General features: G+C 40.2%; 1 protein-coding gene across 2 annotated transcripts in view; it reads left to right on the top strand.

The window, feature by feature from the left end:
• rhol (rhodopsin, like) overlaps nt 1–20343 on the top strand; it is a 38418-nt gene that overhangs the window by 9800 nt on the left and 8275 nt on the right. Inside the window, exon 2 of one of the 2 annotated variants that reach the window (XR_005005016.1) lies at nt 5928–6004. The exons of the other annotated variant lie outside the window; for it this stretch is intronic. The gene's annotated coding sequence lies outside the window, so the exon portion shown is untranslated. Of the gene's footprint in view, nt 1–5927; nt 6005–20343 lie in introns of those variants that run through there. 2 annotated transcript variants of the gene reach the window in all.

Raw genomic sequence — 20343 nt, forward strand, 5'->3', positions numbered from 1 at the left:
TGGAGAATAGGTTGGCCCAGGTCCCGCTGGCTGGCCCACTATGCATCAGGCCGGCTGTGACTTCCAAGCCTTGAGCAGAAGACAAGCTCACAGCAGTAAGTATGTCCCCCACTGGAAGAGAGGAAAAGAACTGCAGCAGCACTGCCTGTACTGTACAGTGCACTGCTGTCAAGCAGCCTTGCATGGGGCAGATACTGAGAGAGACAGGGTTTTGTGAGGATAGACCTCTCTTTGATACACACACACACACATGCATCCACATACACATTTGTACACATTCAAAGTTACACATGCATGCATGCATGCACAAGTACACACACACACACACACACACACACACACACACATATACACACAAAGATTTCTGGAGACTGGCAGCACAGTACTGTGGTGCTGTGCTTGTGCAACCAAACTACAGTCTTTGGAAACATAATACTGTTTTCAACAGAGTTCAATACTGTCAGCTGGAGCTGAGCCATTAAGCATGACAGTAAGCCTACTGAGTGTCTCTTGAGTTGGGCAGCGCATTCCTGTCGTAATCATTGTGAGCTCTATTGGATCTGCTAAACTGCAGTGCACAAAGGAACGTCTTTTTTTTGAAATCAGATTTTATAAATTCAATGAAGTCTGATAATCTTATTAAGTTATTAACCCCTCAAGGGCCTTGTGGCACCAAATGCCCACTAGGGCTGATAGGGTGAATATAATGGATCATATTCTGAGCATCAAAAGAAACTCCACTCTCTATACATTCTTTATATTTTTTAGACAAATAAAGTGTTTGAATTTTTGAATTGTTTTTTGACAAGTTAATAATAATACTAATAACTGAGCGTAATATGCTTGAGTGCCTTTGATAGTTGTATAAGCACTGCATCACCTCATTAGTCAGAGAGGTGAGTTGGCACAGGTGATGAATAAATTTAACCTGCTGAATGGGAAGCTGGCCGAAAATCAAGGCAGGAAAACATATAATGCAATCAGTAAGCCCTGCTTTTAAAAAGAAAAACTCCTTCATGTCATTGTCATGGTGGGGGGCTGGAATAGAATCAGTACACTCTTGCTCATCCTCTTGGATGTGCACAGTCAGCACTTACAAACCTGGCAAGAAGTTACAGCCAAAGTTTGTCAATACTAGACCATGACTGACAATTTCTTCCCTGGATGGAAATATAACCAGGCTGTGTTTTTGTAATTATCTCAGCATTGCCAGTCTCACTGCATCAGAAATGGCAGGTCAGACCAATGCGTCAGTGGTTCATCTGTGAGAGGCAGGTATAGGGGAGGTAATCTTCTTGCCAAACTAGATGACCACAAAAGGTCCAGTGCTTACTAGTGTTCACTGATACAGCAGAAAGAGATGAGGCAGGCGTCAGCAACAATTCCTCTATAGCAAAGAATCAAGGATTTGTAGGCACATAAAATGCATACTAAAAGCCTTAAAGATATTTAAATATATTTTTTATAACCTTCTTGTGACTCTACATTTTGGGGTTGACCACAAAGAAGTATACAACTATGTAATTGCTGGGAGTAAGAACAGATGGGAAATGTAAATGAAAATGGTTCATCATCATTATATTGTAGGAAGCCTACAACAGTTATCATCAAGATAACAGTTTCAAAATATATATAGAGAAAACCAATTATAAATATACATTTCTTTCTGTCAGTCCCCCCAAATTCATTGTTCTGGTCTGACCAGCTTGACTCTCCCTCATAATTATTGTCAATTTAATTGTTCATGCATTTTGTTATACATTCATGAGTAAATTCTGTATTTTGGGAGATATTTTATTTACCTAGACATTTTGAAAAACTTGGTCTCAAAAGTGTGTAAAATGTAAAATATAACATTTAGAGTGTTACTTCAACACTTCACTTTCCACAGCCATATGTACAAATATGTGCATATACTGGAAAATTGTGTTTCACTCTGACACACTTAAATAAACAATCATGAATATGCAATCTTAAAACATGCAAGATGTCTACAGTTTTAATCTGATTTAAATAGGGCTCATGCAATTCTCAAAATCATTGAAGGCTTTTTTTGTATTGTGATCCCTGGAAAATATTAAGAATGTGTTTTTTATAAAGGAAAATGACATGCATGAATTGACATGCATGAAAATGACATGCAGAAACATTTTTAAGCATGAAAAACAAACCATTTCTTGTCAGATGTTTTGGTAAAACTTCTGTAAATAACGGTAGAACTAGCCGTACAAAGTAAGCTTCACACAGTATCTTCATTCACCTGAACAGATCACTTTAAGTCCTGTAACAAGAAAAGAGTCATGAAACAATGATGAAAATATTGTCTAGGCTGAACTGAAATTGCTGCGTTACTGTGATAGCTAAGAGACTGACTTGATGATTTATGTTGAAAATACAGCTGTGAGCTGAGAAATGTCTGTGTTGTGTTTGACTCCTTTGTTGTCTACTGCTTTTCTCCCAGTGGTATTGGCTTCTTCTTTGTGTATATTTGGGTTTGGAATGATTTGGTGTGAGGTACAGGAAATATCATATTTCACATGGCTGAAATTCCTTTAAATCATATGCTAAGAAACAATCATTCTTCTGTCAAGAACAGGATGGAACGGCATAGGTTGGTTGACAGTACTTTAATAAAGCTTCTCTGTTGTTGGAAGAAAAATAACAGAAAAACACACCACTAGCAGACTCTCTTTTATGGTAAAGGTAAGGCATGAGAAGAACTCAAAAAAATAAGTTGGAATTGAAAGATCCAACAATTGGCACACAGAATGAGCATAAGTGGTATATTTAATACAATGACAAACTACAAAAAACATGTTCGTAGCAAACCTCTAAAGTCCGCTTTGCTATGGAAACCCAGGGACCGGATTGGAATCTGCCACAGATAGAGTCAGCTGTGACCAGTGGCGTGGGGAGAGTCCAAAGTGTAATCGATATTGCAGGAACTCCAGCACACATTACATCATCCAGCTGAGCCGAAGGCGAGTAAGCCAGAGACAGTATTCCACTCTGTCGCTGCACGGTTCTTGGGAAGGTTTGGCGTGCGACCCCATCGTGGGCGTTGTTTTTACATCACGTCATATTGATATCATTTAAACTCAATGAACCCTTTAATGCAGAAGAGTGAGCCTTAATAATGTGTGATAAATCCAGCACATGCTATGCCGTTATCCATTGCCCTTTTGCCCTTTTTGACGCACTCCAAAAATAAATTGTTTCTCATAAAATGTCACTCTCCTCTCACTTCCCCATCCTGTAATAAGCTCTTTATCATGTTGATGTATGGTTGAAATCAGAAAAGCTGTTTTCCCATAGCCAATGCAATGCCCAGACTCCACAATACTCAAGAGCACCCATGGCTGAATTACGGGTCGACTGACATTTACATCTACAGGCTGGCCGTGCACAGCATGCAACCTGCAAATCTTCACAAGTTCAACAGCACTGCTTCAGTTGGAAACACTGTGGACAAGACCAGTTAGTAGCCTTAGCAACTGTCATATTGAGAGTCACAGAGAAAAACACAGACAGTAATTATTTTGAAGAAATTCTGTCGGAAATTCTGTCAGAATTATTTCCATAAGGTGGACATCCTCATCAAAGTTATTTAGAAAAGCCTCATATTAAGTAAGCACTGTTGATGATGAGTGTGTGTGTTTGTGTTTGTGTGTGAGGGGTCTCTGTGAAGTCCCCATGGAAACTTAGCAAAACACGCATATGTAGTTCTGGGGGAGTAATCGTTGTTTCATACCAAAGGAGCTGTCTGCAGAGAGAGGACTCCTCACCTCCTCTCTGTGCACCTCATTTGTCATTGCGTCTCTCTCTCACGTCTCACTCCACATGGCTGTGCAACACCACGAAAAACAGACTAACATGGTGTACTTGACAACAGGAAAATATTAAGAGTTCAACCCTTGCCATAACTAGAAACCTTTAAACCAGAAACACATTAAGCAGTATCTCGTAAGCATTAACAGCATCACCAATCATTTAATCAATTGGTTCAGTTTTCAAGGGGTGTAGAGCTGCAGCAATGTCATTGGCAGGAGGTGTTTGTGTTTGCGGCCATTTCAGCTGTTTTCACAATCCAGTCGGTGGCCATATAAATTCAGACCATACATACAAACACCGGAGAGCGTAAGCAAATGTAACCTCTTATGTGTGTTGGTGAAAATAAAGACAATTGCTATCACTGAAGATTAAAGAGGCCAAGGAAGGAAGAAAGAAAGGGTACTGTAATCAACTGACTTTGCCTAATTGCTTCAGTACAGTTATGTTACTAATCAGTGGGGCTGTGAGAGGTGAGTCACTGAGGAGCCTAAAGGCCCCCTGCTCTATATAAAGCACAAACTGTGTGCAATGAAGATATATGGTTTACATGCTGTTTCCCTGGACAACATGGAGGGACATCCTGTCTGTGCTTCAGCCCTCCTTTTGATCGCAGGCTTTCTCTGGGCTCACTGTGGCTGCAGGCTCTTCCCACTGCGCTGGGCTTGTAGTCTACTTGACATCCTGTAGCTCACGCTTATTTTCGCTCCTTTCACGAGGGATGCTGGCTGCAGTTGCTCTTTGTAGTTTTTTTTTTTTTAAATACCAAATGCAATGCAGAATAGATCCCTTTTGAGCCTGCGGTTTCCTGAAGCCATCCATCTGTGGATTGGTTTTCAACTTGGGTACAAATAGAATGGATTCCAACCTACTATATATACATAGAGGATGAAGAAAAATGTCCATTTACAATCAAATAAGATGCTTAAACACTGATCCACTGAATATATCCAATAAAAATAGAGCTTTTCTTGTGCCATACATGGAAGGATTTCATTTAGTTGTGGTCTTCAATCTAGTTGAGCAACAAGAAAATATGAAAATATAGAAGTTTTTCTTTTGGCTTTGCAATGCATGGGTTTCCCCATCCCTTAAACTAATGACCTAATTATCTAGATTGAGGTGGGGAGGGGGGTTGGGGGAGGATAGGCAGAAAATGAGAAGGGGTAGTGACCTCAAAGGAAGCTACTGTAGCTGATAAAAGTTTGAAAAAAAATGTTCTGTTTTATTACAAACTGTTATCGAGCGTCCTGCGGGCTCTACCGGGACTCCATGGCAAAGTACAATGGCCGACCAGGGTGTTCCTAATCTGTATCTGATACCAACTACTGTCAGGGAGGTTTTTTTTATCCTCGAGAGAGGGAAAGAAGGAAAAAAAGACAGAAAGAAAGAAAGGGACAAAGAGAAAAAACAGAGGGAGATAGAGGTGAGAGACGGAGGTCATATGCTTTGATGGCTGCAACCTCACCCTACTTGACCGATCAAGAATCCAAAACAACAGCTCACAGTTATACCATCCCTCTGTGTGCAAAACCCTCCTCTGTTGTAAAAACCGGATGTAAAATGTTTGCATTTGAAGAAAAAGCAAACTGAAACAGTTTATTATATGTATTTGCTTTATATCAGATGGCTTGTCGTACACTGTGGTGCTATAGGTGAAGTTATCTTCTGTTTATTAGTGTAAATAATGGTTAAGAGCATTTTCACTGACTTGTTTATTTTGTCTTCAGCATCAGTGCTTAGCTATTTAGTTTTTCAGTTCAAGTAATCAAATTTTGCAAGCTGAGACTTTTCATGCGTTCTGGTGTGTTTATAACAGCTGGTCCAAATTCTTATCATATAAACCAAACCATCCTCACTGTCCTTACAGTATATTCAGTTAAAGTTACAGACAATTATGTGGCTGAAAACACTGGAAGAACAAAAGTGCATTTGAAATCAAATCAAATTTAAATACTGGATTGGAAGGTTATGAACAGCCTTGTGTGCATTTACAACTGTAATATTTCAAAGACTTGAAACAGATTATCCTTGTTACTCCTTTTCATTCTTTACATTTATCTTTGTTGAAGTTTAACAATGTAGCTTTAACTCCGCAGATCTTCTCTCAGCACATGAACCAAATACTTGGCACAGCAACAGACAAAAGCAGGCCCTGATCATCCTTGAAGAGACAGAATATAATGAAAGGTAATAAAAAAATCACTTCAGACCTAAATTGTAATTGCAACTCACATTTTTTTTCAGGCACTGGAACAGAACTCCTTTACAGCAGGGATGTTCAAAGAATAAACTTCTACACCCGCAAAAAAGTACAAAAATGTTAAACTGGTATGCTTATACTATGTTAATGATGACAAAAAGGCCACTAAAGAAGTCCAACTAGTATTTTTCCAGAATTAAAATAACTGAGAATGCAGTCTTTCCCTCTGCTGGCAGGGTGACTGTTGTAATATTCTATGGGGATGCATACTTCTCCTTTGTTTATGTATTTTAGGGAACAATCATGATCATTTCCGTTGGCCTTTGAACTGCTGAAAACCACTATTTGCCCACGAAAAACACAAAATTCAGACATGTATCTGGTTTCTGTTCTAAAATTACACACCCTGTCATTTTGTTATTCTTAGGCTTCAATTGAAAATTATTTGAAAACCACAGGAATAGTATTCTAAAAAAAAACCCTGACAATCTAAATACACTTTAACGTAACATCTCTGTCTTACTACTTTCAATTTAGCCAAAAACAGGCAAGGAGCAGGGCCCAGTGTACTAGTACAGAATAAAATTTAGTTTAAAAGTTGAATATAAATGTAATGACATAATTTCTCAGTGATGACATTGACACCTGATTCATTCACATAGTCACTGTTCATGTCAACATGTCCTTAATTTCAACAGTATAACATCTTGTCCATTTGTCCTAGCATGGTGTCATTGATCCTCTCACACTAAAACTTTTATGTCACACAAGTAAAGTTAAAGCACTCATTAAATACTTGCTTACCTGTAATTTACTTCAGCCACATACAGTACATGGAATAATTTTGTTTCCATTTCAGTAAGGATTTTGCCTTTTTAGCTGGAACACTTTGTTAAGCCAGGTTTGCTTGAGCCTGAAGATCCAAGAGGTGTACCTTGCTACAGGGGAAATCCATTGTGATATTTGAACCTATGGCCATCTGTTCTGAGACTCATTGCTCTGGTCTCAAGTATACTTCTCCATTCCGATGCCCTTTTTAATGAATTAGTTTTAGTTCAGACCTCCAAGAAGCTAAACTCGTTTATGCTTTACACCATCACATTTATTTTGTTCTTTTATGTCTTTACTATTTAAGAAGAAAAATACCCATTATTGGATTTCTCCAGACTGTTGGGTTGAGATTGGATGCAGACAATAATGTAGCATAATGCATTAGATGTGGCTTTTAAAACCTCTAATTGACTAATTATTGTTTTTCCACAGCACATTGTTGTAGACCTTGTATTCCCCTCTCTGTGGAACTCTTGCCTTTCTGGAAAAAAAAGCCAAAACATTTTGGGTTTCCTTTTGTTCACCACAGCGGATTTGTCTGGAGCACGTTTTCTGTTTGTGCCAACTAGTATTTTACAGTTATCACTATCTATCTATCTGTCTATCTATATCTATATCTATATCTATATCTGTATCTATGTGATACAAAGCCTTCACTGCCCCAAAAGAAAAACTACTGAAATTAAAAATGTGTGTTCAGTAAGTGTAATTATAATTGTATTGTAAACTGCTAAATGTTTGTATGTTTGAATTAGGATCCTCTGTTTAAATTACATTTACCATCTTTCCAAAAAAAGATCTGTATTCCATCAACTTTGAAACAGGGTAATGTGGAATTGTGTCTGGTAGCCAGCCATTGGCTAACAAGTCCCAAATGTGTAGAGGTGTTTGCCTGGGTTGAGCAGTTGATTCGGTTGTGGCTCTGCTCATGCTGGTTTGTGCGTTTTGTAGAATTCTAAAATGAACCGTTTAACCGCTTTTATTATGAGTGGCACTTCGGTTGGCACTGTGACACTGTCACAGTCTCTAGCATGAATCAAATTTGTCTAGATACACTTATATTCGTCTAGGTAAATTTAATATTTTTAAACTGATTTTTTAGTTTCAGATTGTTTACAAAACTTATAATATCATCTAAATACATCTGAAATGATGTAATTGAAACCAAATTAAAAGCAATTATTTGTTTTTACAGAGTGTAGGTATCTTGACTTCCCAAACTGGAACCATGCCTCCTACAGTAGAACTGTGACTATCTGGAATTAATTTAAGTCCAGTCATCAACTCTTTGTAGGTCATAAGCTGAGAGTTTATGGCCCTGGGATGAGAAGTGAGGAGGCTGCCACTGGGGATACTGCGTTTGTCTGCCTGTGGCTTTCAGAAACATGATAACCTAAGAGCAACATCCTTCTCAGGTTAGATTCTAGGATGGCGGTTCCAAAGCCTGGGTTTAGAATTGGATATGGACACATGCTGACTGTGAAGAATTATCTTGAAACCTCAACTAAAACAAAACTGTGGTTTGAGTGACCAGGTGCAGCTGTGAGGAATTCGCCTCATGTGGCTTCTAGTCTGCACCAGAACAGATGGATCACTGTCAGTGATGTTGTCTGATCTCAGAAAAAACATGGGACAACAGTTAAATGCTGGATTCTGCAACAATAAAAAGACCCAATGGCTACATCTATAAATTTAAAATTTATAGCTGCATGTAGCCATAAATGCAAAACAAACTAATAAACAACGAAAAAAGAACAGTTTTGTTACAGTTTTAGTCTTATGCTGCCTTTTTACTTTTTGACAAGAATATTATCTTCTCTCACCTTCCAGCCATTCATTCATTCATGCTTTTCATTATTTTGTTGAGCCATCTTGTGTTTTATAGTGCATATCATGCTGTTTATACATTACACACTATTCAAGGAGGGGAAAAATGACATGACACAAAGACCTTCCTTTTTTATGGTGTAAATCAGAGTTGGAGAACCATTTCCAGTGAACTATAATCAGTGTGTACAGGAGAATCACCATGGCCATCATATAGGCAGGATCTTTTATTCCAGAGAAATGTTATGGACACCCACCCATCCTGCAAAGTGACAGAAAATCAGATGGGAGATTACATTCCCAAAAACTGCTAGTCATGCTACCACACAGCCAGACTTTGCCAAATGAAGTCCATACTCACGGTGCTTTAATTTTTCTTGGCTGGAGTGACCGCACTCTCGGCAAACAAATGGTTCCCAGCTCAGGCCATGTAACGGATGTTTAATGTGGGCGACGTCCAGATGTGCAGAGTAGCACCAGGAGGGAAGCTGGCCTTTTGTTTGTGATTACTGTTCTTTTTTGATGCGCAGATACTGGTTTCCCGTGAAGTGACTCAGTCCCGTGAAGTGACTCCTTGTAAGATGAAAGTTCTCCACTGACCTGTGTGACGTTGCTGTTAACAAATGATGAATGTTTCAGTCTTTTATGGCAGCTGAAGTACATGCTGTTCTGGTAACTTTGCTCTTTTACAGTACATTTTTATTCATCTTATGTCTGTAATATCTCCCCTCCCTGTTCCAATGTATTATATTATAAAGGTGCATATCATCAGATTAAAGAGAAAGTGGGAGTTCCAAAATGTCTTCAGTAGACATTTTGCTGAGTTTAAAATTGTCACCAATGAAGTCATTGTCAACATAAGCTTTTCCATATGGTCTCTGCAATTGATATCGGGTATTAGCATAAAGCCTCCAGTTATGTCAGGATCCCTTTGGGGATATACAGTTCCTTGAATAAGTCTGTAAAAATTGACCCTAAGCTTTTCAGGCAGTAATTTTGAAAACCATGTATTTTTTTATTTGCAATAAACAGAAAACTTAAAAAAAAAAAAAAATTACAGCTTCTCCCTCTCTCTGTACCAAACTGTACTAATGATAAGAAGCAGAAGACTGTGTGATGACAGGGAAATCCTTCTATTAGAGACACTGATCAAAAACATTCATTCAATGTACAGTAAAGCAAACCTTCTTCAAAAGTAACTCATGGTAACAACTTCCATTATCACATCAATATATCAAAGCCTTGCCAAGAGGAGTAGCCCATCAAATGTATACTTTACTTAGCATCCGATGAGGTCTCATTCAAAGCAGATGCTCTTCCACTGACAAATTGCCAATGTCAAAATTTATTCAGAATACCTTTCTCTGGTCACATCTCTTACTTTGGGACATGCCCCAGCCAACTCTCACACAGGACTGCTTCAGTTCCAGTGCACTGATTGGGCCGACTGAGTTTCATTCCATCTGTTTAAAATGTTTGTTTATTTTCACACATGGACATATTCGTGATTCAGGGACTTGTGGGACAAAATCTAATTTAAACATGATGTAAATGCCCCTGATCTGCTGAATTTTATAAATTATATCTGAATGATGTTTTCACAACATCTGAATAAGATTATCATTTTGAAATGTGGCTGTTAGGGCAATACATGCACAATTCTTAAGAGAGACTGACCAAATCTGCATGTTTTATTTAAACATCATATTACACCTTTCCGTTTCATTTGCATGTAATTGCAGGGAAGGGAGAACACATGAGAATAAAACACGCAGTGAAATGGATCTTTTTTGGCCCAACATTAAATCCATATGTGGAATACCACACATGTGAAATCGTCAAGATTGCCTCAGCTCAACTAAACTTATCAATCTCCTTCAGATCCTTAGAAACCAAATGGCAGCGAAGGAAGTCTGGTCATGAGCTAACCACGTCCAAAATCCAAATTAGGCCTCCATTTGTGAATTGAACATTCAGTAGGTTGTATATACTAAACTGCAACTTTGCACAGAAGCATTTTTTTTTTCAAGAGAAAAGTTTTTTTGAGAACACATTTAAAATAAAACTTAATAGTTTAATTCCATGTCCTCATTAGATGTGTGAACCTTACCATTTTGACAGCAAGCAATAATCCTCAGGTTTGTTAAGAGTGCTTACACAGCATTTATAGATAATGCGCACGATAGCCTTCTGCCCTGTGGTAATAGGCAAAAGATCCCACATAATGTAAACATGATGGGTTCCCAGGAGCCTTGTGACTTCCTCACCTCCCCTGGCTGTGGACTCCCTGACTCTGCTTCTCATCACAGGAAGTGTGAGACTGTGTGATGATGTGTTGCAAGCCTTCTCTTATCTCAGATAGAGATGGGCTCTGGAGTGTGTGCGTATGTGTATGTGTGTGTATGTGTGTGAGTGTATATATACATGCATGTGTGTGCATGTGTGCAAGAATGCATGTGTATATGTATGTGTGTATATGTGTGTGTGCATGCAGTTGTCCTCTGGGGGAAAGGGGAGGGGTATTGCGCTCTAAACATGAAAGCTGTCCTCTGTGGCCACAGGACCTCATGGGAAAGTCCACTAGCGGCAGAAGTGAAAAACCAACAGACATAGCTACAGCGACCACAGTCCCATTTGGTCACAGGACTTCACAGGACATACACATGGGCTCATTCACACCAGACACACACACACTCACACACCAAACATCACTCACTCAACCACACCGACATACAGTACACCATCACTTCCTCACCCACACACAGATACACACACATAATCACCCAGACAGAAACTGAATCATTTCATTTGTTGGATTAACAGTCATGTACTGTATAACGTGTATGTGTAAGTATGTATAATATATCTTCTTTATTATTCCTCCATCCTCTATGTACCTTTGCGTTACTGTTGTTTGTGTCCTCGTTTAGTTGCTGTGTATACTGAATATTCCAGTTGGACATCTCCTTGTTCTCCAGAAGTGTGTGTACAGTATACTCTGTTCCTGTTGACAGCTGTTTCCTTAGGGATTAGGTGGAAAATGATAGACTAAATAGAAAAACTTTCATTCCCCTCAGCTGTGCTGTACCGGATGTGTTCGATCCATAGGTCACATTAGTGGTGTGTCTCTTGGCTTCCTTCAGCTCCTTGACCAATAATGACTACCTTAGCTCCTCTTGGAAGACCTCAAGTAGTCCTCAGCAATCTACCACCCGACTGAGCTTTAGACATACGCACAGGCTCAACTGGCCATTACATGCATTTTTGTGTCCTCTTCTCCATGAGAATTTGTAGTGTGTATGAGTGTGCCATTGGCCCAACAGTCGTCCATCACTGGCTCTGCTGGTGTACAGATACCTCCCTTGCACACATCCTTCAGTGACCCCAGATGGTGCAAAAAGGGGATTCCTGTCTGAGTTTTAAGTCACTTGTGATTATCAAGATACATTTCTTGACTGGTTAGTGTGTCTTCTGGTATCTGATATTTGCTTTCTAGACAGAGATACCCCTGTAACATTACAAAATGTACATGGGAGGGAAAAGAAAAAAAATCATATTCATTGAACAATTAAATATGCTCTCTTCAACCTTTGTAACATTAACAAATTTACACTGGAAAGAGAGCAGTCATATATATATATATATATATATATATATATATATATATATATACCTATATCATATATATCACAGTATATGTGCATACACCTTGTTACACAATACTGATGGCAAGGGAAACCTTGGACTCTGTAATTACACAGAGAAGTTATATGAATTTAATAAAAAGCGGAAGGCATTGCTGAGAGTTAAATTCTATACTATAGGCAAAAAGTATCCACGCAGCTGCATTCTGCAGACTCCAGAGAGAGAGAGAGAGAAGTGAGGAGCTGCAGCCAAGATTCCTCTCCCCACAGAGCTATGGACACACGCACCAATGCATGCTTTCCACAATGATCCCCTGGAAACAAAGCAGGGCTTACAGTAATACTAACAGTTATTGTAAAACCCTCTCAAGTGCTGTCATTTGTTACACTCGAAGGAGGTGCTTGAGAAATGCACATGTTAAAGACCTGCACATTTTTTTTCAGCTGGGGATCAGTGACCTTATATCAGGTTGCCAAAAACAGGGAAGTACTAATGCCAGGTGGACCGACGTTTAGGACACTCTTTCTGTTGGTAAGTGTTGCAGAATTAATGGCAATCACTGTCCACCCTGCAGGCTTGGGAATCGCCTGCTTAGCAGGGACAGTCATATTGTTGTCAGACAAATTGATGGTGGTGGTGCATCACCACTGCAAAGCCATGGGAATCATGTTCTTCTATAGAAGAATAGCCAAGCATATTCTACTTTACATGTGTTTCCTGTTGGATTCTCTGATCATGATGCACAGTGGCTGGACATTCTGAGATGTCCCTTGGTCTAATCTAATTGCAATATTCATGGTGCTTAGCACTGAATAGCACTTAAACAGTTACTACTTTTTTGTTTCTTTCACAACATTTTTGTTGTGTTCCTGTTTATGAAAAAAAGTTGTACTCGTTTAAAATATGCTATGTGGTTTGTTTGAAAGGAGGCCCTTGTCTTCACTCCTGTGAGGGAAAGAAAGATCTTAACTGTTTACCAGCAGGCACAACATGTTCAGATTTATCAAATAAATCTGGGACTTTGAGTTTTGAGGATCTCCAAACCCAAACTATGATGATAATCCACGCAGCATCCTTGTCTGCCTTTCATCTTCTCCATGTTCTGATGTTAATTAATGGATGATGCCACCACATAAATAAATCTGTGGATTCTGGCCTGTTTCTTTGGAAAGCTCAATAAATATCACCGTTTCCTCCATTTGTAATTTTCCACAGTACTTCTCTAAAAATTTTGCCGATACTGGCATGCAACAAAAACTGGGTAAACAACATGCTTTTGGACCTAAATACAGACCTGGCAAAATAAGAAAAATGTCAGATCACACCAAAATCCAACAAACAGATGAAAGATTAAAGATTATGGTTGAGTAGTAAACTGTACTCATTAACTCATGCAATGCCCCTTCTTTCCGGTAATGGTCATCCTTGGATAGATGCATGATTCTACAAAAACCTCAGCAAAGACTTCATACGTGTTTTGCCACTTCAGGCTTGCTGTGCTTGATTGTGTAATTAATTATGTATATCCTTTAATGTCAAGCAGCAGAACCACAGTGCTGGCTTTCCCAACAATAGAGGAGGACACAGACAAAAGCATTCCAAGATAATCTTCAACATCCTAGACACACACGTTCATTGTGTGTTTTTTTGTCTGTGATGCTGTTACTTCCAATACGGTGCAGAAAGTGAAACTGTTTATGTATATTTTAATGCACAGATATTGTTTGGGGAACCCCCAAAGAAGTAAATTCATACTCTGTCCATGAGCAATGTTAAGAAATATGCTTCCATACCTTGGTGAAAAAAGGCAAGAAATTTGACATTCAATAAAGAATTAGGTGTGCTGAATTCAATGAGCGGATATTCATGAGTAGAGTTATGGTCTGTGTTTTTAAAACATTCCATTATTAATCTTTCCTTCCTGCCACTTCCGTCCTCCTGTCCATTGTTTCAAAATAGTCTTGATGGAAGGTGTTTGACTTAAGAGAGGTGGAGTGGCACAAGCTACAATTTAAATGCCAGGATTGACTTCTGGGCTTTTCATGAAAATCCATTATAGATCAATACATTTTGTTAAAAAGAACAATTCTCTATATACTAGGATCAAAACACTGGTCAAAATAAGAGATCTTATAGGTAATACTGTTGACTCAGAGAATAGAGTATAGTCATATTTCATAAGCTTTGTCTGAGCCAGGTGTTTTTTTTTTTAAAAAAGAGCCCCAACAGGATTCATTTAAACATCAATCTACTGGTTGTTCAGAGGGCAGGCTATATGGCCATCAAAGAACATCGTTGTTGGGCAGGTTGCATAAGGCCGCCTGCCCTGAGCCAAGCATGTAAGGCATTACAGCAATTACACGCTCACAGCAAATGCTCCCATCAGTTTATCTGTGGAGCAGCTCACTGCTTTTTCTCTCTGACCTTAACAGAAGTTTCATACTGCCAAAGATGAACTAGTGTTTGGAACAGGCTGTCTGAGCACATTTGAGGGGGAGGCATGAAAACATTGGCTCAGTGGTTTAGCCTGACAGTTTATCCTTGAAACAACATTTTAAAGGAAATAATGGACGATAGAGGCAGACTGATAGATAGATAGATAGATAGATAGATAGGTAGGTAGGGAGAGAGAGAGAGAAAGAGAGAGAGAGAGAGTGAGAGAGAGAGAGAGAGAGCCTCTGTTAATGTATCCACCGCACGAACAAGAGTGATAGAGCTATGCAGCTGTATGCTGTGTGGAGGATAAAGAGGGCAAGTTTAATTAAAACACATCCCTGTTACCGATTTTCTGCAGTAAAGTTGTGTAAACTCAGCAGGGAGGTAAGCCACAACATGACCACAGCTTCAGCTGAACAGTGTTGCCAAGCCAGCTGAAGGGTTTCCATCATTCATACACAAACATGCAGCTCTGCTGACATTGCTGAAAGAGGGGCTCCTGCAGGATCTTACAGCGCAAGGGATTTTACCACAGGAAGGAGGCAGACAACCAAACAGGTGCTTCAAACCAAGTTTTGAGTGCCCCTTGGTGATGTGAAAACACGCTATCCTACAAAAAGTCTAGGGAGATGAGTGGTTATGAATAAAACATGTCTTTATTCCAAGAAATTAAAAGCATGTTGGCCTGCCTTCAGCCTTATTGACTGCTTCAATGCATCATGGAAAGCTATTAATTTAATCCATTAATTTCTGGTAGAAAACTTGTGGTATGGTGCTTCACTCTTCCTTTAAAGAATCAGTAAGCTCCACATCTGAAGAAGCCTCTTCTTGCCCTTAGCTGTGGTGAATTTTTTCTCAGTTCAGTACTAATTTGGTACACTTTATCAACAGCAGTGATGAGAACAGCAGGGTGGCAGAGTGGTCAGAGCAGCAGGGTGGAGCAGTGGTCGTGGCAGCGTGGGTTGGGGTGGATATGGCAAGTCCTAGCACACTCCCACTCACTACAGTTTCCTCATGACTGAGGTGGGAACAGGCAACCCTCCCCAGGGCAGCTGATAACCATCAGGAAATTCAGTGCACACTCCCCTGAAATGATTCTCAACCTGGGAGTGGTAGGACACAATCCCACAATCCCCCCACACTGCTCACAGCCAAGAGGGGCCACAGGAAGCAGAGGATACAGGAGAGGTATAAAAAGCAACCCATTCTTTTCTAAATGAAACTGAAATTCAGCAATTAATTTTAAATTAAATCCAAATAGCTTCTACTAAAACAAAAATGGAGAAAAATTGACAAAGCTATTTTCAACACTTTATTGAACCCAGGAGGAAATGAAAGATCTCTAATTAGACTCAAATTAGGCTTACCCTTATTTTCCCACTGATCATTGTTATTATTTTAAATTCTGTGCCAACATTGTTCTTTCTCTGAAGGAATGTATTGGTAATATTTCTGTGAGGGTAATGAAATGGGGTTGACAGAAAGAGTCTGGCCATGGCCAATTCAGGTGCAGTGTAAGTGCCGCTATAGTAGTCCATAAGGCAAGCTGTTCCATGTCATTCAACACATCAAATGAGGCCCTTTGTGAGGTGTTAGTAATGTAGTGCTAAGCTGTGCTTGGTCCTCAGAGTTAATATTGTATTATAGAAATCCCATCAACACCCAGAAAATGTAAAAACAACACTATGTGTAAAGCAAATAATATTTATTAAACTAAGTATTTGCTACTATATGGTGTGTCCCATTGTTAAAATAAATGTCAATCTATAACTTTAGTGCCAATTTTGCCTCATTCTTCTTAAAAACTGAATTGATCCTTTGACTGAATCTTTCTATGAGAACAGTGGATTGGAGAGATATGGGTTTGGTAGGACCCTCTTGTGCATCCTCCATTTCAGATATCTCAGCAGTTTGAGGAAATATGGGAACATACATTTCCTATTGACTAGTACCCAAGATCATGAATGCCATTTTATTGTCTCTCATTAATTACTAGTGTAATCTTGTTGGTGTAGATGTTACTACATTATTAAGTGGTATTAAGTGAGGCTGCACTTATTCTATTAAAAAGATGGGGGAAACTGATCCACAAGCTGTATCTTTACCATCACATCTCACAAACTGTGACATAAAGCCAAACCAGCTGAATTAATATGCATATAAATACATTCTGTATTCTAGAATAATTATGGGAAACTGCAGGCTGACAGTGCATTCTGGGTAAAATCACAACCTGCTGCCCCAGAGCCAGTAAAAGCACTGACATAGTGAGCAATGCCCATGTCTTAGGGACAATCCCTGCCAGTAAGATATGAGATAAGTCTAAAATAACGGAACAAGGGGAAAGAACCCTTGTGGAAGCTGGCCCAGATGTAAAGGTAGTTACACGCCTGATAAGGTGACCCCGGTGAAGTTTAGGATCATTGTGGGCAATTGCCAACATGTCACTTTTTAAATGATTTTATGGCTCCCCTGGAAAACAAAGTGAAACAAAACAGAACAGAATATTATTGATATTAGCATGAACACAGACGACCCAAATATTTTGTCAGAAATCTACAGCTCGGGTTATCAGGGAGATTATAGCATTGCCAGCATGTTAAAGTCTCTCTCTCATCAGCACCAATAATCAGGTCAGAGGGTCAGAGCCAGACACTCATTGCCAGTGTACTACTGAAGACCCAGAGCCTCAGACAATTGGAGCTCATTTCCACGTCAGCTTGGGTGTGCCTTCCTTTCCATGTCTTTCCACTCTGTATCAGAAAGTGAGACAGATGACACACAGTTTTCACCATACGCAGTGGCCTCAGCAGGGTGTATGTATCATGAACACTCTGCATGCCTAGGATTCAGTATGTCCTTGCGCTTCTCCCCTACCCTTCCTTCCTGCTCCTATGATTGTGTCTGTCTTTGCTCACATTACCCCACCCTGCCCCCACTTGCTACGCTCTCTGCTCCATTGTACACCACTGATAGCAATAGCATCTTGGGAATGCATTTTAATGAAAACACTCCCACCTCCATCTAATTAATGGCATGACAACCAGATAAAGGGGTATATTTTCCCAACTGTCTTTTCTCCTCTCTCTCCTCTGTTCCTTTCCCTTGTTCGGAAGATGACATCATGTTCAACACCAGCAAAACACACCAAAACAAAGAGCCAACATTAGTCTCTCAGAGGCAGGGTGGAAGCGCCTGGAGCTGCAGGGGGTTTAACTCATGTCAAAACTACATTTACTCTCCTTTCCTAATGGCCTATATCTCTCCTCTCCCACACTCTCCTACTGCAGTGTATGCATTCAGGCCTCATCTGGACGTGCGTGTATTTATGTGTCTCTGTCTGATCTATGTCTTTCATCTGCAGTCACTACTCAGGCAAAGTGTCCTCCTTTAGGAGGAGCGATGAGCTCATGGCTGCTGCTACAATAATATACAATGTTTGCCGCTCATCAGAAAGATGGAGGATGGATGTCAGCTCCTCTGCTTCAGTTCTGTTGCTCTGAGCTGAGCAGGGTTTCATGGGCATGGCAGATGTAATTTGCATTGCAGGAGGTTTTACAACATAGAACAGCCTTGCTACATTAGAAGAATATCAATGTAATGTTTAGCCTTGCTTAAATGTGCAACTTTGTAGAAGTTATACTAAACACCTGGAAGTTGTTGCCTAACTTCTCTAAGTAAATTCCTAAAATCATGAAAATATTTGAAAATATATATAGTAGTGCGTTTCAGTATCTTTCACTACAAACGAAAATGTTATTTAATAAATGTGTATGCATATATACATATATGTGCACATATATATGCATATGTATGTATATATGCATATGTATGTATATTGTGCCTGTGAATGTGTGTTTGTGTATATTTCTGCATTTTTCCTTTGTGTGTTCTGTTCATTTCTCTTCTGCACTGTTTGTGAGGCCAAAGAATAACACAGTCTTTTGCTCTGAGTTCCTTTTGGGTATAAATTCCGTGCTGTGGAAATCCTGCCTCTGATTTCCAGCCATCAGTTGTTTCACATCCCTCATTTACAATAATAAAAAAATTCTTGTGTTTAGTAGATTAAAAGTTTGCTTTTGAACATTCATTGCAACAGTCATTTTCAATATACTGGCACTTAACTCCCCCCTTCCTGGCCCTCCAACTCAAAAAGAAAGAAAGAAAGAAAAAAACAGAAGAATGGATTCCTATGTGTCATTCCATGGGTGGGTTTTTGCAAACAACTGGCAAGGTCCCCTGCCATTTTCCATTCCTACGTAATGGACTGCCATCACACTTCAAAGACTCAGCCCTCCCCTTGATCAGACTCTGATTTAGTGGGAGAGCCTGGAAGTTACATCTCTTGCCATGGACACTCCAACAGAGCGGCCAGATTAAGCCCATCCGTCTGGTGAGTAATTCTGCACGCCCCTGAGGCTGCCGTCCTGCCTCCATAGCAGAGCTGACAGCTAAAGCTAAAGCCTACAGCCTCACACAGGACTGCTTTTTGCTGGCAGGAGCTCTGGGTTCTCCGCTGTGCGTAAGAGGCGCGTGTGCCGGGTCCCAGAAACACACCGTGTCTCTGTTTCCGGGATGTAGTAGTGTTTGTGAAAGGGGTTTACGGATTTTCCAGTAAGTGCTATGGTTGTCACAGACTGGATGTCAGTGCCAGGTACACCTTCCAGAACTTAAGACCAAAGAATTATTACTGAGTGTTGCTTCAGAGATTCATGGCAATCCACCCATCCACATTGGGCTGGATGTATTTTACGAGCTTGCATAATTCCCCCACCTATGAAGTCAATGGTCAGTACAATTACAAATCCTGAACATACAACATAACAGGGAAAGGACACAGTGATTAGAACAGTAACAGCGCCGTTGATGCCAGCGCTGAGCAGCTCTGTGTTTGTAGGTCAGAGTGCAGAGCTGTCTTGGCCAAGTCTCGGACAAGGAAAATAAACGATGACTGAAGCTGCAGACGTCACAGCTCTTATCTGCGCAGAGTGAGTAAAACAGTTACGTCGGTGGGATCCCTGGCCCCAAGGACAGCTCGGCCATAAACGTGCAGGCAGACAGACATGCTAACTGTCAAAAGGAAGGGGTTAGAGACACCCCCCCCATATGTTTAGTGTCTGAACCCAAATGAACCCCCCCCCCCCAGACACGTGCGCACACACACACACACACACAGGGAATTGGCTCCATCATCATATGCCCATTATAATAACCAGACATAAAAATAAAACATTTTCACTGACTCTGCAAAAAAAAAAAAAAAAACTTTAAAAGCACAGTACTTGCATACTAAAGCAACTGTGTGTGAATCTTTCTTCTTCCCAAGAGGTGGCCAGCAGGAACATGTGCTCTGAGTCCCCTCCCATGAGAGAGCAGTGCTGGCATGTGTGCGCACTGTCTCACGGACTCACTGAGCATGCTCCGTCATCTTTTCCCACACAGTTGGCCCATTTTAGGCTGCTCGCTGCTTCTGACCTATTGTTTACTACGGCCCATGTCAGAGGGGCGGAGACGCGTCACTTCCTGTACGTGGCATGCCCCCCCGACCCAGCCCTGTGCGTCAGCGCCCCACA

This window comes from Megalops cyprinoides, chromosome 6, assembly GCF_013368585.1.
Source record: "Megalops cyprinoides isolate fMegCyp1 chromosome 6, fMegCyp1.pri, whole genome shotgun sequence".
Taxonomy (NCBI): domain Eukaryota; kingdom Metazoa; phylum Chordata; class Actinopteri; order Elopiformes; family Megalopidae; genus Megalops; species Megalops cyprinoides.